Genomic DNA, 16,100 nt, shown 5'->3' with positions numbered 1-16,100 from the left:
GATCCATAAATGCCACATACAAATCCATATGCTTTTGTAAATATTTCTTATACACATTCTTCACAGTAAACACATGATCCATATTTCCTCTACCGCTTCTGAAACCACACTCTTCCTCCCTAATCTGATGCTCAATAGATGCCTTCACTCTCTCAATCAATTCCCTCTCATACAATTTACCTAGTATACTCAACAAACCTATGCCTATGTAGTTTGAACACTCACCATTATTCCCTTTACCTTTATACAATGGCACTATATATGCATTCCGCCAATCCCCAGGCACTATACCATCATCCATACATACAATGATTATCCTTACCAGCCAGTCAACAAAACAGTCATCCCCTTTCTTGATAAGTTAAACTGCAATACCATCAACTCCCACCACCTTGCATTTCATCTTCGCAAGGCCTTCACCACCTCTTATCTCTTCACGAAACCACTCTCCATGACTCTCACTTCGCACACCACCCAGACCAAAACACCCTACATCTACAACGCTATCATCAAACACATTTAACAATCCTTCAAAACACTCATTCCATCTCCTTCTCACTCCATAACTACCTGTTATCTTTTCTTCTTTTGCACCTTTCACTGATGTTCCCATTTGTTCCCTTGCCTTTCGCACATTATGTATTACCTTCCAAAACATCATATTCTCACTAAAGTTTAATGATACTCTCTCATCCCAACTCTCATTTGCCCTCTTTTCCAACCCCTGCATCTTCCTCTTGACCTCCTGCGCTTTTTCTTGAACATATCCCAATCATTTGCACTCCTTCCCTGTAGGTACCGCCCAAACGCCTCCCTTTTCTGTTTCAGTAACAACTTTAGTTCTTCATCCCATCATTCACTACCTTTTCTGACCTATCCTCCCACCTTTCTCATGACACATACATCTCATTTACGTGCCATCACTGCCACCCTAAATACCTGCCATACCTCACATACTCCCCTGACTTCATATGCTCTCAACTTGTCATTCTACACTCAATTTCATCTCGTATTTATTCACACAAGTCTGCTTTCCAAGCTCACTTGCTCTCCTCAGTCTCTTCTCCCGACGTGGTCTGCTCTTTTTCGAAAACCTCTACATATCATCACCCTCGCCTCCACAAGACAGTGATCAGACATTCCAGCAGCTGCCCCTCTCAGCACATTTACATACAAAAGTCTCTCTTGCCTATGAATTAAAACATAATCTAATAATGCCCGCTGACCACCTCTCCTACTCACATACATATACTGAACCCCCGATGCCCCTAATCTGTTTGTTTGCATGACCTTTTCGATGAGTAGTGGGCCTTAGCTGCTCTCATAAGGTAGCTCCGGCATCTATGGCCTCCACCTCCGCTAACCTGACGGGAGTCCAGACCGAAATTGAGGGAAGCGATACGCAAGCCAGACTGTCTAGTTTCTTAGCTGCAGCGTACATCACTAAGGAAACGGTAAGAACAACAGGGTCTTCTTAAACACTGCTGTTCCCGTTGTCGCGACTAGCGTCACCTGACATAAACAGTGCAGGACGGACGTCCACCTCAAGACGCTTCTCAGTCTTTGCCACGGGTATCGATGTTGTAGCCTTCTCACTACAACCGATGTACCGTGAAGCCGTGGAAAGAGCTATTCTGACTTGGTTGGAAAAGGGAAAGGAGGCGTGAAACTAGATAGCCAGATTCACCAGGAAGTCTTCAAAGTGACCGTCTCGGTCACTCCTTGAATGATGATGAACTCTTCAAGTGTCTGGCATCGCATCCCCCGCAGGTACATGTCTCAAGTGCATCGTCTAGAGACATCCATGAAAAGACCCAAACCAGCTTAATCCACGAGCCATATGAAGCTTCCCTTTAGTAATTTCTCCATCTCTCGAGGCCGGCCGGTCAAAAAGCCATGAGGACATCAGCCATTCCAGAGGGGCCACTCCTCCAGGTCTTCGGATAGATGAAAGGCAGGACAAGGACTATTTCCCATCAACTGGGAAACCCCACCGTAAACAGTGACACGCGATGTCGAGGTCGGCTACTCGATTGGCAAGATTCCCGAGAAAGAAAGAAAAAACACTCAAAGCAAAGAGCAGTTAAAAAGGGCCAATCGTGGACTGCGTTTAAAGGGCCACCTCAAATGAGGCCATAATCCTTTACCAAGATCCCCAACCATTCAGTTTCACGTCCGGAAAATGTCAGCGGATGAGGTTTCAGCCCACTACATCTCCGGTTTTCCTCTCTCGATCACTGATGATATCCAGACGGGATTCTCCCGTGGACAGACTGGTCATCGATCTGAGTGCATTCAACAGTTTATCGGTGCCAGGATAATCACGATGGCTCTCTGTCGCCCATGCGAATGTTTACCTTCGCCTGGGTTCCTGGCTGGTAGCTTTGGATCTGGAAGACGCCTATTTCGTCTACTCTCTTCAAGTAAGACATGGCCGGACCCTCCCCAGCCCTGTTCATTACGACGTACAATTCATTCTTGGGCTGGGAGTTCCAGTCATTGCAAGATTACCAAGGGTAGTCAGTGGACAGCCACCTACAGGGACTACCATATCACCCCTAAGGACCCGATGATTATATATGAGCTCCTTCTACGTCTCTCTTCCTCAGTTTGGAAGTAATCTGTGTGTTTTCGAATTGACGACATGGTGGCAGTCCTCCGTATCAACAGGAAAGGGTCTTCTGCCCCGATCTGGACCGTCTACCGATGGCCATACACAACCTCTGGCCTGTTGCCCCATCCCCCTACCGTCTAGCTCTCGCTGCCTAGAGGACAACGATCTCGGGCAACTGGGGATTCTATGAGAGGCCTGCCTACAGGAATCGTCCAACAGACGATATTTTGGAAGGCTTTTCAAGAATTCTTCAGGCAAGATGATTTACTTTCTACCTCAGAAGGGAACGGGTCGTCAAAAAAAAAAGAAATTTCAGTTCTATTACATGACAAGCAACGGGCAACTTCAATAATGTCCTGCTAAGTAGCGACTCTGGCTGATCTCCTCCATAATGGCTTTGGGATCAAACCAATGTCCTCTGGATACCCTAACTGGTGATTTGTTCCACAATGTCCCTCACCTCGTCCGGATCGTCCGATTTAGTACTTTCAGGTATGTTAAATCTTCAGACATCCCGCTACACCGGGAACGTATCTCCGGCGGATCTCCTGCATAAAACCATCATTATTTCTGTAGCTTCCAGATCAGAGCCATCACACCACATTCTGCATGGACCCAGGTCGCCCCTGACGGTTCTAAAGTGTCATTAGCCTTCGCTCAGGACGAGCGGGAAGGTCACCGCTTGGATCTTGTGGTCATTCTTGCGTGACGGCAGGACGGAGTACGTCACCCATTGTGTCCGGTCGCTACACCCCGACAGTACATGGACTTAATTCGTCTGGCACGACACACTTACCGCCTGTTCCTCCATCGGGTCACTGATATAACAGACCCGGGCAAGCTACAAGGACCCATAAAAATCGTCTCCTTTTTGCGTGCTTAAATGCAAGAAGCGGGGCAACAGAGTTCCTTGGTTACCTTTAGTGAGATAATTAAGTCCTTCACGTTCATAACACTCCCTGTGTGGCGATGGGGGCCTCGCCTCCTCACAAGGCGTCCTCAGCGAATAAAGATGACCTTTAATGTGACGTTTAATCAACAGTATCGCGTGGGTGTCCAATGTTTACTTCCTAATGTTTCTGTGACGTCCGCCTTCCCTCAACTCCAGTATGCGCAGGTCGGAAGTATCCTCGCGGTAGTGTACTCTAAACGCTTTGCTCTCAACATGGTGTCCTTTATACCAAAGGAGGAAACTAGTAGGCCATAGGGTTGTAACTAGTAGGGGAAGTCCCTCGGCAATGATCACTGTACGACTATGGTTAGTAATGGGTACAGTGTTAATCTATACATATCCCTCCTGTATACATATGCCTTGGGTGTATGTAACAACCTCTCATTCGGAATAGCTATATTCTAGGTGATGCAGGGTGGCCTAAGGACGGCATATCCTCCTTCTGGTGATTTAGAGACTACATATGTCCCACATCTTAGCGCACCAATTTAATTTCAGTTGTGCCACCCGGTGTTTAATTAATTACCTATGCATTCATCTGTATCTTACTGAATTAACTGTTTTCTAAGCTAGGCTTCGTTACATTATGAATGTATTAATATCACAATGGCTTCGAACATGACGCACTACTTAACTTCTTGTACCGATACAATTACCTGTACAACGTAATGTTTATTTCATAACATGAGTTTGTAGCAGTTCCTGATGGCTGTTCTCATTCTCCTCCAATTGACAGGCTGCGCCTGTACACAAGTGGCGTTCAGGCTACGAAAATAAGTACGCTGAAGTATTGAAAAGTCTACTTCTCATACCTGGGAGGAGCTAGTGTACATAATTAGCCCAATCGACTCTTCCAATACTTTCCCTTCCTCCTCTCTCCAATTGCATCAGTCCCGCCTGAAACTTGAAGGTCTCTACCTGCGCACGCAGTTCCACATGCAGGGGGTACTCATAAAATAATGCGCCTGAGAAAACGGAGCACGGTCCAGGACTGACTTCTGCAGTTGATCCCTTTCTTTTTGCAAGTGATATGGTTAAAGCGCTAAGATGTCATGGGTCCCAATATAACTCCTACCTTAGGGAAGATGGGTCTTGTTGGATACCACGAAGCGCATGCACACTACTGGGACCCAGGCCACGAGTAACAGATTTTTCGATCCTTCAAAACTCATATTTCAAATTCTTTTTGTGATGGTGTGAGTAATGCGTCTAAAAAAAACTGTTGTTACATTCCAAAATCCGTTGGAAAAGTACGTACATAATTATTTGGGTTGTGTGAAGAAATACAAACATTTCTCCAGAACAGATTATTTCAAGGAAGTGAGTGATGCTGTTTCACGGGTTCCTAAATGGCATATTTGTCTGATATTTTCTATCCGTATGAATGGCCTAAATATGAGCAGACAAGGGAGAGCAGAAACTGTCTTTAAAGTTGAAGATAAAGTGGAAGCCCATGATTAACGAGGTTTCACTAGTGGTTAAGACGTTTCTAAAACAGTGTTTATGTCATTTCCAAGACTCAATGGTTGGCTTACATCGTCCGATGATGAACCTTCCGAAAAGTTAAGAAACCTTATCATTCAGCACCTGAACTTGGTGACACAGCAAGGAATGAACACGTTATCATGGACGCTCAAACCCCAGGAACTAACTGCACAACGAGGTTACTACTAGAAATCATTGATACAATTCAGCCATTGTCTCAAGAAGTCACTTTATCCAAAGCGAGAACCTTATACGGTCACCTTTAGTGTACGAAATGTATCTTAAAGTAATGTGAATCTCATACATTACGGAGCAAAGCCTTACATTTTCCAGAAGTGTATAAGACTTTAAGGCTATATAACTCCTCTTCGACGTGCAGGCATATCAGTTTCAAGAACATACAGTTTATACCGTGCTCCTCTGTTATTGTTACAATATATACCACTCCTTGTTTTGTCTTTCCTGCCAGTTCATCAGAGCACTAGCCTGCCATCCTCCCCCACCAGTCAATTCTACCAGCTCACCCCAGCAGGAAGCCTACCAACCCATCTCACCAGGCAATTTACCAGCTTGTCCCCAACATGCTGCCCTCCAGCACATCCGACCAAACAATCAATCAAGTTACCATAGTACACACTCTATCAGCTTACCTCACTGCGTATTCTCCCAACCTCGTCCCGGTCTCTCAGTCCACCAAACCCAGTAACATACCAGTCAACCCTGACAGGGGTCCGATCAGCCCACTCTGACAGACAGTCTATCAGCATACACCGCTAGGCAGTCTACTAGCCCATCCCAGAGGACATTCTACCAGCGTGCATCACCAGACAGCCGACAAACTTGTCCTATCAGGCATTCTACCAGCCGACCCGACAGGCAATTTACCCCACCAGGCTGTATAACTCACCACTCACCGTCACCTTATCATCAAGCAATCTACCATTTTGATTCACCAACCAGTTGACCAGTCACACTTATCTGAAAACCTATTAAAAGGTTCCGCCAGGTGGCCAGCAACCACACTCTCATAGGCATCCTATTTGCAGGTCACAGTAGGGAGCCTGCTTGGTCACTTCACACGGCAGCCCGTCATTACTCCCCGCCAGGCCTTCAACTACTTTACCCTATCAAAGAGCCTACTGCCTCACTCAACCTGGCATCCAACAGCCCTACTCAAGCAGACACCCTAGCTCACTGCACACCTTGATTTACCAGACAGCAACTAGACTGTCTATGGACTCCAACAAGCAGCAAACAGCCTAACAGCCCATCTGATTATACTGTTTATCAACCTGCTCCATCGGGAAATATGACGGCCCAGCTTATCATGCTGCTCTACACCCCACCACAGGAATGGGTGTAGCCTACAAGCCCAGTTCCCCTGGAAGCCTACAAACTCCCCCTACCATGAAGACCAGAGGGTGCTTTTTTTCCTGGCGAGGCACGGTCGTTCAATCTGTCCACTACACCGTGCAACCTACATTTCGGATCCACCAGGTTCCCACTCAGCTGTCCACAAGAGGTATCAATAGATGAACAAACCTGAATGCCTTAATTGATATGTACCAGAAAAATGAGCAATTCATCCAAGCAAAAAAAATCGATGTGCCTATCTCACTAATCTCATCTAGAAATCAAATGGGTCACAGATATGAAACTTGTCTTACAAAGGGAAAGAATATCTTTAGCTTTTCCGATATACGAATTAGTGAACATCATTTTGAAAGAGTCTCCTGACATGTCGAGTTAAGACTAGATATTCGTAATGAACATAAACAACAGATAAGCCACACTAGTACAGTGGTGGTGGTGTGTGGGGCTCCTACTTGATGCTTTGGTCTATGAATCATATCTGGGTGAGAAACGATATATATTTCTGGATGTTCTTTTTCTTTCTAAACCTCCGTCCTCTCCTTCCTCTCCTCCTACTTTCGGAAAATAGCATAACAGCATGGGAGGACTTCCACCACCATGCTCCCCTCTCAGCCGCCTTCTGCGACACAAAAGAAAAAAACGTACCTCAGTAATATTCTTTCCTCCACTGTCCCCAGCGATCATAATACATTGTAATAAGGGATAGCATTAATACACATGATTACGTTATTTTAAATAGAGAAACATTTCATCTCTCTCTCTCTCTCTCTCTCTCTCTCTCTCTCTCTCTCTCTCTCTCTCTCTCTCTCTCTCTCAGAGGTTGGTATGCAACCACCGAAAGGGAAGTATTTCCGGTTCTACCCGCCTAGGTATTTGGAATGTTGGTGGCGGTCGCGCAGTGAGCCAGCACTTCAGTGGCACTCAGGTTTCACTCCTTTGACCCACGTTGCCGTCTTTTCTTTTTGCTTCGTCCACACGTGGACTTGTAAAATTAAGTCCAAAAAACTTAGAGTCTTTCCATCTCACACTTAACATATGAAAACATGTAGTTCATACACCTTATTTATATTTACTCAAAATTTTCGTACGGTGAACACTACGCGGTAGCCCTGCCTTTTGGCGAGATTTTGTCGCTCGTACTCTCTCTCTCTCTCTCTCTCTCTCTCTCTCTCTCTCTCTCTCTCTCTCTCTCTCTCTCTCTCTCTCAGGTTCCCACTCCCTCCTCAGCTAACTTGATCCCTTGTCATCAGTCTCTTGGACAAGTCAGGCGCCCCGGGACCAATACGTTCCAGCAGGGACCTAACCTACTATGGTGACTGTAATGTGGTAGGTCTCGTAAGAGTGATGACTGGGGGCCTCCTGGATGACCCCTCAGAGGCCTCCTTACTGCTGATGACCGCCTGAGGTCGGCCGTGTTTAGGGAGGCAAATCTTAACAATCTCCATCTTTAAACATCACCTCAGAATCCCTCCTTAAATATCACGAACATATAATCTTTTACGGTGATTTTGCCTACATCACTGGGTCACTAAGCTGGGTCATAAGGAAAATGAAGTCACTTATGTTTGTCTACCTCAACATTCGTGTTATATAGATACTCAAACTACAGAGACCCCACGACCCAAGCTAGGTTGTTTGGCCTTAACACTAAAAGATGTAGTCCCATTAAAGGTAGAAAAGGACAACAAAGCAAAGGCTCCCGCTCCCCATCTTCTATTCCCTCCGCCAACGCACAGGACGGGGAACAGGTAGGGAAAATACCGTTGCAGGACTAATTAATAAGCCTTTAGGAATCTTTATACTAAAGTCAGATGGGAGAATTAACGTAAATGTGATATGCAACCCATCGCCAAAGACAAGTATCTCTTCACTTTATGTTATTAAAACAATAGTGAGGATAAATTCTTAACTCAGTCCCCTTTGACTTATTATATTATTCCCGATGTGGAAGGATCATACATTCATTCCCTATTGTCCCCTTAAAGCAGGCAACACGGATTTAATATATGTTTTAATGTTACCACAGTATAGCCAGGGTGAGAACATTTGTTGAGAAGGTAGCATGATATACCACTACGTTATGATGATTCATTAAAAGAATTAAACAATACCAAAGAGTGACAGGTGATGATATAAACTAATTCTGAGCATATTAGCTCTGTTCATGTGAACAACATGTTCTGGGTGCTTGTGCCACGCGTCAGTAATGTCCTTGGTAGGGAAACATTTCGAGTAATCCAGATTAACTCCGTGACCTCTAGATTTTTGTCCATTTTCTCTTGTTGACAGAACTGGTACGACTGTAAAAAAAAATTCACAGTACTACGATGTTGAGAATTATACTAACATGTCTCGGAGATGCCTTTTGTTTAGAAGAACAAAGTCAGTTCTCGCAGTTTTTCCTCATGTGGTTTATTAAATAAGAAAAGGGATCAGTTGCTCTTCGCTACAATGTTTCCAGTTGAGCAATATCCTAATCTAGGCATGGGACCCAGAACTGCATTGCATATTCGAGACAGGGAATAACTAGACCTGGATATATAGGTAGAGTTTCTGTACGTAAATCCTAACATCCTATTTGTTTTCTTGGCGGCTTCGTTATTATGCTGGGAAAATTTGAAGTTGTTGGAGACAGTGATCCGAAGATCCCTCACACAAGGGGAGTGCTTTATCTTCTGACCCATCTTTTCATAATCGAATTTCTTGCTGAGGTGACCTTCTTGCAGCAGTGGGCGTTTACTGACATTATAAATCGCTTGCCATTTTCTAGATCAATCAGCTACAACATTTTGATCATTTTTGATCTTAGCCTATCTTCTTCAGCTGATATGGCACCGCTGATATTTGCATCTGCAAAATTGGACGTTAAGTAATTTAGCCCTACGTGAATGTTATCCATGTCAATGGTGAAAGTAGAGGCCCAGGACGGACCTATAAGGGGACCCGACTAGTAATGGGAGACTACCAGTGTTGATCCACCATTTATGAAGACTCGTTGCTTCCTACCACGTAACCAGGTTTTCATCCAATTTTTTGCACAACCAGTAATCCCCAAGATTAATTTTGCGCATTAATTAAGCATGATGGACTTTGCTGAACGCTTCTTGGAGATCCAAAAATATAATATCTATCGCTTTATTCTTGTCGTTGGTAATAGATATTCATGATAAAATTCAAGGTGGTACGATCTGAGCCTTCTAAAACTACGCTGCGTATCATTGCTCAGACTGTGTCGTTTCAGGTAAGCTACGATTCTGTACCAAATAATTGACTCATGATGTTTACATGTGATTGATGTGGGGTTTACAGAGCTGTAACTGTCAGGAATTTTCACGGTTTCTATTTTTAAATATAGGGGACTCGTCTGTCAGTCACTAGTACTGAGGCACTATCACATCATGGAAGGATTCTTTGAAAATATAGGATTAGTAATATCATGTGTGACATTTATGATCGTGGAAAAAGCAGGTAGGGCCTAGACATTTACTAGCCTTGAGCTCAACTGAATTACTACTTCTTTAAATGTGACTTACATATTGGTATCGTGAATGTGATATTTATCATCGTCTCAAAGTTCGCGTTTCTGCTTTCTAGTTTAAACAAAACTGAAAAACCTTGGAAATGCTCAACTCCCGTTTTTTACTTTAAAAATGATAAGATAATGATAAAAGAATAACAGAATAGGGCCAAGCGAGGATATCCCCTCTAAGGCTCAGTCCTCTGTTCTTAACGCTACCTCATTAAAGTGGGAAATGGATAAATATGTATGAAAGAAAATATACATATACATATATATCATACAAACCTCCAACAGCAAGGATCGAACACAGGGCCCTTGTGCAACAGGCAGGAACGCTACGTTAGGCTACGATTGCCCCTTATAGGGGAATGACTATTCGAATACTATGTACTCGAATACCCTTCGTCTCACGTTGGTGAGTAACGGGGTCTACACCGGTAGTTTCCCATCAGGCTCACAAAGCCAGCAGATAGCATTTTACCGAACCTAACTGTACAACGCGGAGGTAGCCCAGCAGTAGCGTTCTCGCCTATTGCACAGGGGTCCCGGGTTCGATCCTGGCTGTTGGAGGTTTGTATGTTCTATGAATGTGCGCGTTCATATGCACTTTGTTCGTATTCATATCCATATCGTGAAGAGCTTGTAGATATATGTGCTGAAAAAAGACTGGTGATTGGGAATACCTGGTTTAAAAAGAGAGATATACGTAAGTATACGTATGTAAGTAGGATAGATGGCCAGAGAGCGTTATTGGATTACGTGTTAACTGAGAGACGCGCGAAAGAGAGACTTTTGGATGTTAAAGTGCTGAGAGTTGCAACTGGAGGGATGTCTGCTCATTATCTTGTGGAGGCGAAGGTGAAGATTTGTAGAGGTTTTCAGAAAAGAAGAGAGAATGTTGGGGTAAAGAGAGTGGTGAGAGTAAGTGAGCTTGGGAAGGAGACTTGTGTGAGGAAGTACCAGGAGAGACTGAGCACAGAATGGAGAAAGGTGAGAACAATGGAAGTAAGGGGAGTGGGGGAGGAATGGGATGTATTTAGGGAAGCAGTGATGGCTTGCGAAAAAGATGTTTGTGGCATGAGAAGCGTGGGAAGTGGGCAGATTAGAAAGGGTAGTGAGTGGTGGGATGAAGAAGTAAGATTATTAGTGAAAAAGAAGAGAGAGGCATTTGGACGATTTTTGCAGGGAAATAATGCAAATGAGTGGGAGATGTATAAAAGAAAGAGGCAGGAGGTCAAGAGAAAGGTGCAAGAGGTGAAAAAGAGGGCAAATGAGAGTTGGGGTGAGAGAGTATCATAAAATTTTACGGAGAATAAGAAGATGTTTTGGAAGGAGGTAAATAAAGTGCGTAAGACAAGGGAACAAATGGGAACTTCAGTGAAGGGGGCTAATGGTGAGGTGATAACAAGTAGTGGTGATGTGAGGAGATGAAGTGAGTATTTTGAAGGTTTGTTGATTGTGTTTGATGATAGAGTGGCAGATATAAGGTGTTTTGGCCGAGGTGGTGTGCAAAGTGAGAGGGTTAGGGAGAATAATTTGGTGAACAGAGAACAGGTGGTAAAAGCTTTGCGGAAGATGAAAGCTGGCAAGGCAGCGGGTTTGGATGGTATTGCAGTGGAATTTATTGAAAACAGGGTGACTGTATTGTTGACTGGATGGTTAGGATATTTAATGTATGTATGACTCATGGTGAGGTGCCTGAGGATTGGCGGAATGCTTGCATAGTGCCACTATACAAAGGCAAAGGGGATAAAAGTGAGTGCTCAAATTACAGAGGTATAAGTTTGTTGAGTATTCCTGGTAAATTATATGGGAATGTATTGATCGAGAGGATGAAGGTATAAGATTGGGGAAGAGCAGTGTGGTTTCAGAAGTGGTAGAGAATGTGTGGATCAGGTGTTTGCTTTGAAGAATATATGTGAAAAATACTTAGAAAAGCAAATGATAGAGCTGATGGAGATGCTCTGTGGAAGGTATTAAGAATATATGGGGTGGGAGGCAAGTTGTTAGAAGCAGTGAAAAGTTTTTATCGAGGATGTAAGGCATGTGTACGTGTAGGAAGAAAGTGATTGGTTCTCAGTGAATGTTGGTTTGCGGCAGGGGTGTGTGATGTTTCCATGGTTGTTTAATTTGTTTATTGATGGAGTTCTTAGGGAGGAGAATGCAAGAGTTTTGGAAAGAGGGGCAAGTATGCAGTCTGTCGTGGATGAGAGAGCTTGGGAGTGAGTCAGTTATTGTTAGCTGATGATACAGCACTGGTGGCTGATTCGGATGAGAAACTGCAGAAGCTGGTGACTGAGTTTGGTAAAGCGTGTGAAAGAAGAAAACTGAGAGTAAATGTGAATAAGAACAAGGTTATTAGGTACAGTAGGGTTGAGGGACATGTCAATTGGGAGGTAAGTTTGAGTGGAGAAAAACTGGAGGAAGTGAAGGGCTATAGATATCTGGGAGTGGATTTGGCAGCTGATGGAACCATGGAAGCGGAAGTGGATCATAGGGTGGGGGAGAAGGCGAAAGTTCTGGTAGCGTTGAAGAATGTGTGGAAGTCGAGAACATTATCTCGGAAAGCAAAAATGGATATGTTTGAAGGAATAGTGGTTCCAACAATGTTGTATGGTTGCGAGGCGTGGGCTATAGATAGAGTTGTGCGGAGGAGGGTGGATGTGCTGGAAATGAGATGTTTGAGGACATTATGTGGTGCGAGGTGGTTCGATCGAATAAGTAATAATAAGGTAAGAGAGATGTGTGGTAATAAAAAGAGTGTGGTTCAGAGAGCAGAAGAGGGTGTATTGAAATGGTTTGGGCACATGGAGAGAATGAGTGAGGAAAGATTAACCAAAAGGATGTATGTGTCAGAGGTAGAGGGAACACGGAGAAGTGGGAGACCAAATTGGAGGTGGAAAGATGGAGTGAAAAAGACTGTGAGTGATCGGGGCCTCAACATGCAGGAGGGTGAAAGACGTGCAAGGAATAGAGTGAATTGGAACGATGTGGTATACCGGGGTCGACGTGCTGTCAATGGATTGAACCAGGGCATGTGAAGCGTCTGGGGTAAACCATGGAAACTTCTGTGGGGCCTGGATGTGGAAAGGGAGCTATGGTTTCGGTGCATTATTCGTGACAGGTAGAGACTGAGTGTGAACGAACGTAGCCTTTGTTGTCTTTTCCTAGCGCTTCCTCGCACACATGCGGTGGGAGGAGGTTGTTATTTCATGTGTGGCGGGGAGACGATGGGATTGAATAAAGGCAGACAATATGAATTATGTACATGTGTATATATGTATATGTCTGTGTGTGTACATATATATGTATACGTTGAGATGTATAGGTATGTATATTTGCGTGTGTGGACGTGTATGTATATATATGTGTATGTGGGTGGGTTGGGCCATTCTTTCGTCTGTTTCCTTGCGCTATCTCATCAACGCGGGAGACAGCGACAAAGTAAATATATACATATATATATATATATATATATATATATATATATATATATATATATATATATATCATTTTCCCTAACCCTCTCACTTTGCACACCACCTCGACCAAAACACCCTATATCTGCCACTCTATCATCAAACACATTCAACAAACCTTCAAAATACTCACTCCATCTCCTTCTCACATCACCACTACTTGTTATCACCTCCCCATTTGCGCCCTTCACTGAAGTTCCCATTTGCTCCCTTGTCTTAGCACTTTATTTACCTCCTTCCAGAACATCTTTTTATTCTCCCTAAAATTTAATGATACTCTCTCATCCCAACTCTTATTTGCCCTCTTTTTCACCTCTTGCACCTTTCTCTTGACCTCCTGTCTCTTTCTTTTATACATCTCCCACTCAATTTCATTTTTTTCCTGCAAAAATCGTCCAAATGCCTCTCTCTTCTCTTTCACTAATGATCTTACTTCTTCATCCCACCACTCACTACCCTTTCTAATCAACAGAGAAGAGGTAGTAAAAGCTTTGCGGAAAATGAAAGCCGGCAAGGCAGCAGGTTTGGATGGTATTGCAGTGGAATTTATACAAAAAGGGGGTGACTGTATTATTGACTGGTTGGTAAGGTTATTTAATGTATGTATGACTCATGGTGAGGTGCCTGAGGATTGGCGGAATGCGTGAATAGTGCCATTGTACAAAGGCAAAGGGGATAAGAGTGAGTGCTCAAATTTCAGAGGTATAAGTTTGTTGAGTATTCCTGGTAAATTATATGGGAGGGTATTGATTGAGAGGGTGAAGGCATGTACAGAGCATCGGATTGGGGAAGAGCAGTGTGGTTTCAGAAGTGGTAGAGGATGTGTGGACCAGGTGTTTGCTTTGAAGAATGTATGTGAGAAATACTTAGAAAAGCAAATGGATTTGTATGTAGCATTTATGGATCTGGAGAAGGCATATGATAGAGTTGATAGAGATGCTCTGTGGAAGGTATTAAGAATATATGGTGTGGGAGGCAAGTTGTTAGAAGCAGTGAAAAGTTTTTATCGAGGATGTAAGGAATGTGTACGTGTAGGAAGAGAGGAAAGTGATTGGTTCTCAGTGAATGTAGGTTTGCGGCAGGGGTGTGTGATGTCTCCATGGTTGTTTAATTTGTTTATGGATGGGGTTGTAAGGGAGGTGAAATGCAAGACTTCTGGAAAGAGGGGCAAGTATGAGGTCTGTTGGGGATGAGAGAGCTTGGGAAGTGAGTCAGTTGTTGTTCGCTGATGATACAGCGCTGGTGGCTGATTCATGTGAGAAACTGCAGAGGCTGGTGACTGAGTTTGGTAAAGTGTGTGGAAGAAGAAAGTTGAGAGTAAATGTGAATAAGAGCAAGGTTATTAGGTACAGTAGGGTTGAGGGTCAAGTCAATTGGGAGGTGAGTTTGAATGGAGAAAAACTGGAGGAAGTGAAGTGTTTTAGATATCTGGGAGTGGATCTGTCAGCGGATGGAACCATGGAAGCGGAAGTGGATCATAGGGTGGGGGAGGGGGCGAAAATCTTGGGAGCCTTGAAGAATGTGTGGAAGTCGAGAACATTATCTCGGAAAGCAAAAATGGGTATGTTTGAGGGAATAGTGGTTCCAACAATGTTGTATGGTTGCGAGGCGTGGGCTATGGATAGAGATGTGCGCAGGAGGATGGATGTGCTGGAAATGAGATGTTTGAGGACAATGTGTGGTGTGAGGTGGTTTGATCGAGTAAGTAACGTAAGGGTAAGAGAGATGTGTGGAAATAAAAAGAGCGTGGTTGAGAGAGCAGAAGAGGGTGTTTTGAAATGGTTTGGGCACATGGAGAGAATGAGTGAGGAGAGATTGACCAAGAGGATATATGTGTCGGAGGTGGAGGGAACGAGAGAAGAGGGAGACCAAATTGGAGGTGGAAAGATGGAGTGAAAAGGATTTTGTGTGATCGGGGCCTGAACATGCAGGAGGGTGAAAGGAGGGCAAGGAATAGAGTGAATTGGAGTCGATGTGGTATACAGGGGTTGACGTGCTGTCAGTGGATTGAAGCAAGGCATGTGAAGCGTCTGGGGTAAACCATGGAAGGCTGTGTAGGTATGTATATTTCCGTGTGTGGACGTGTGTATGTACATGTGTATGGGGGGGGGGGGTTGGGCCATTTCTTTCGTCTGTTTCCTTGCGCTACCTCGCAAACGCGGGAGACAGCGACAAAGTATAAAAAAAAAAAAAAAAAAAAAAAAATATATATATATATATATATATATATATATATGTATACGTTGAGATGTATAGGTATGTATATTTGCGTGTGTGGACGTGTATGTATATATATGTATATGTGGGTGGGTTGGACCATTCTTTCGTCTGTTTCCTTGCGCTACCTCATCAACGCGGGAGACTGCGACAAAGTAAATAGAAAAAAAAATATATATATATATATATATATATATATATATATTTTTTTCTTTTTTTGCTTTGTCGCTGTCTCCCGCGTTTGCGAGGTAGCGCAAGGAAACAGACGAAAGAAATGGCCCAACCCACCCCCATACACATGTATATACATACGTCCACACACGCAAACATACATACCTACACAGCTTTCCATGGTTTACCGCAGACGCTTCACATGCCCTGATTCAATCCACTGACAGCACGTCAACCCCGGTATACCACATCTCTCCAATTCACTCTATTCCTTGCCCTCCTTTCACC

Source organism: Panulirus ornatus, chromosome 20 (assembly GCF_036320965.1).
Source record: "Panulirus ornatus isolate Po-2019 chromosome 20, ASM3632096v1, whole genome shotgun sequence".
NCBI lineage: Eukaryota > Metazoa > Arthropoda > Malacostraca > Decapoda > Palinuridae > Panulirus > Panulirus ornatus.
Note: the sequence above shows the minus strand (reverse complement) of the source record.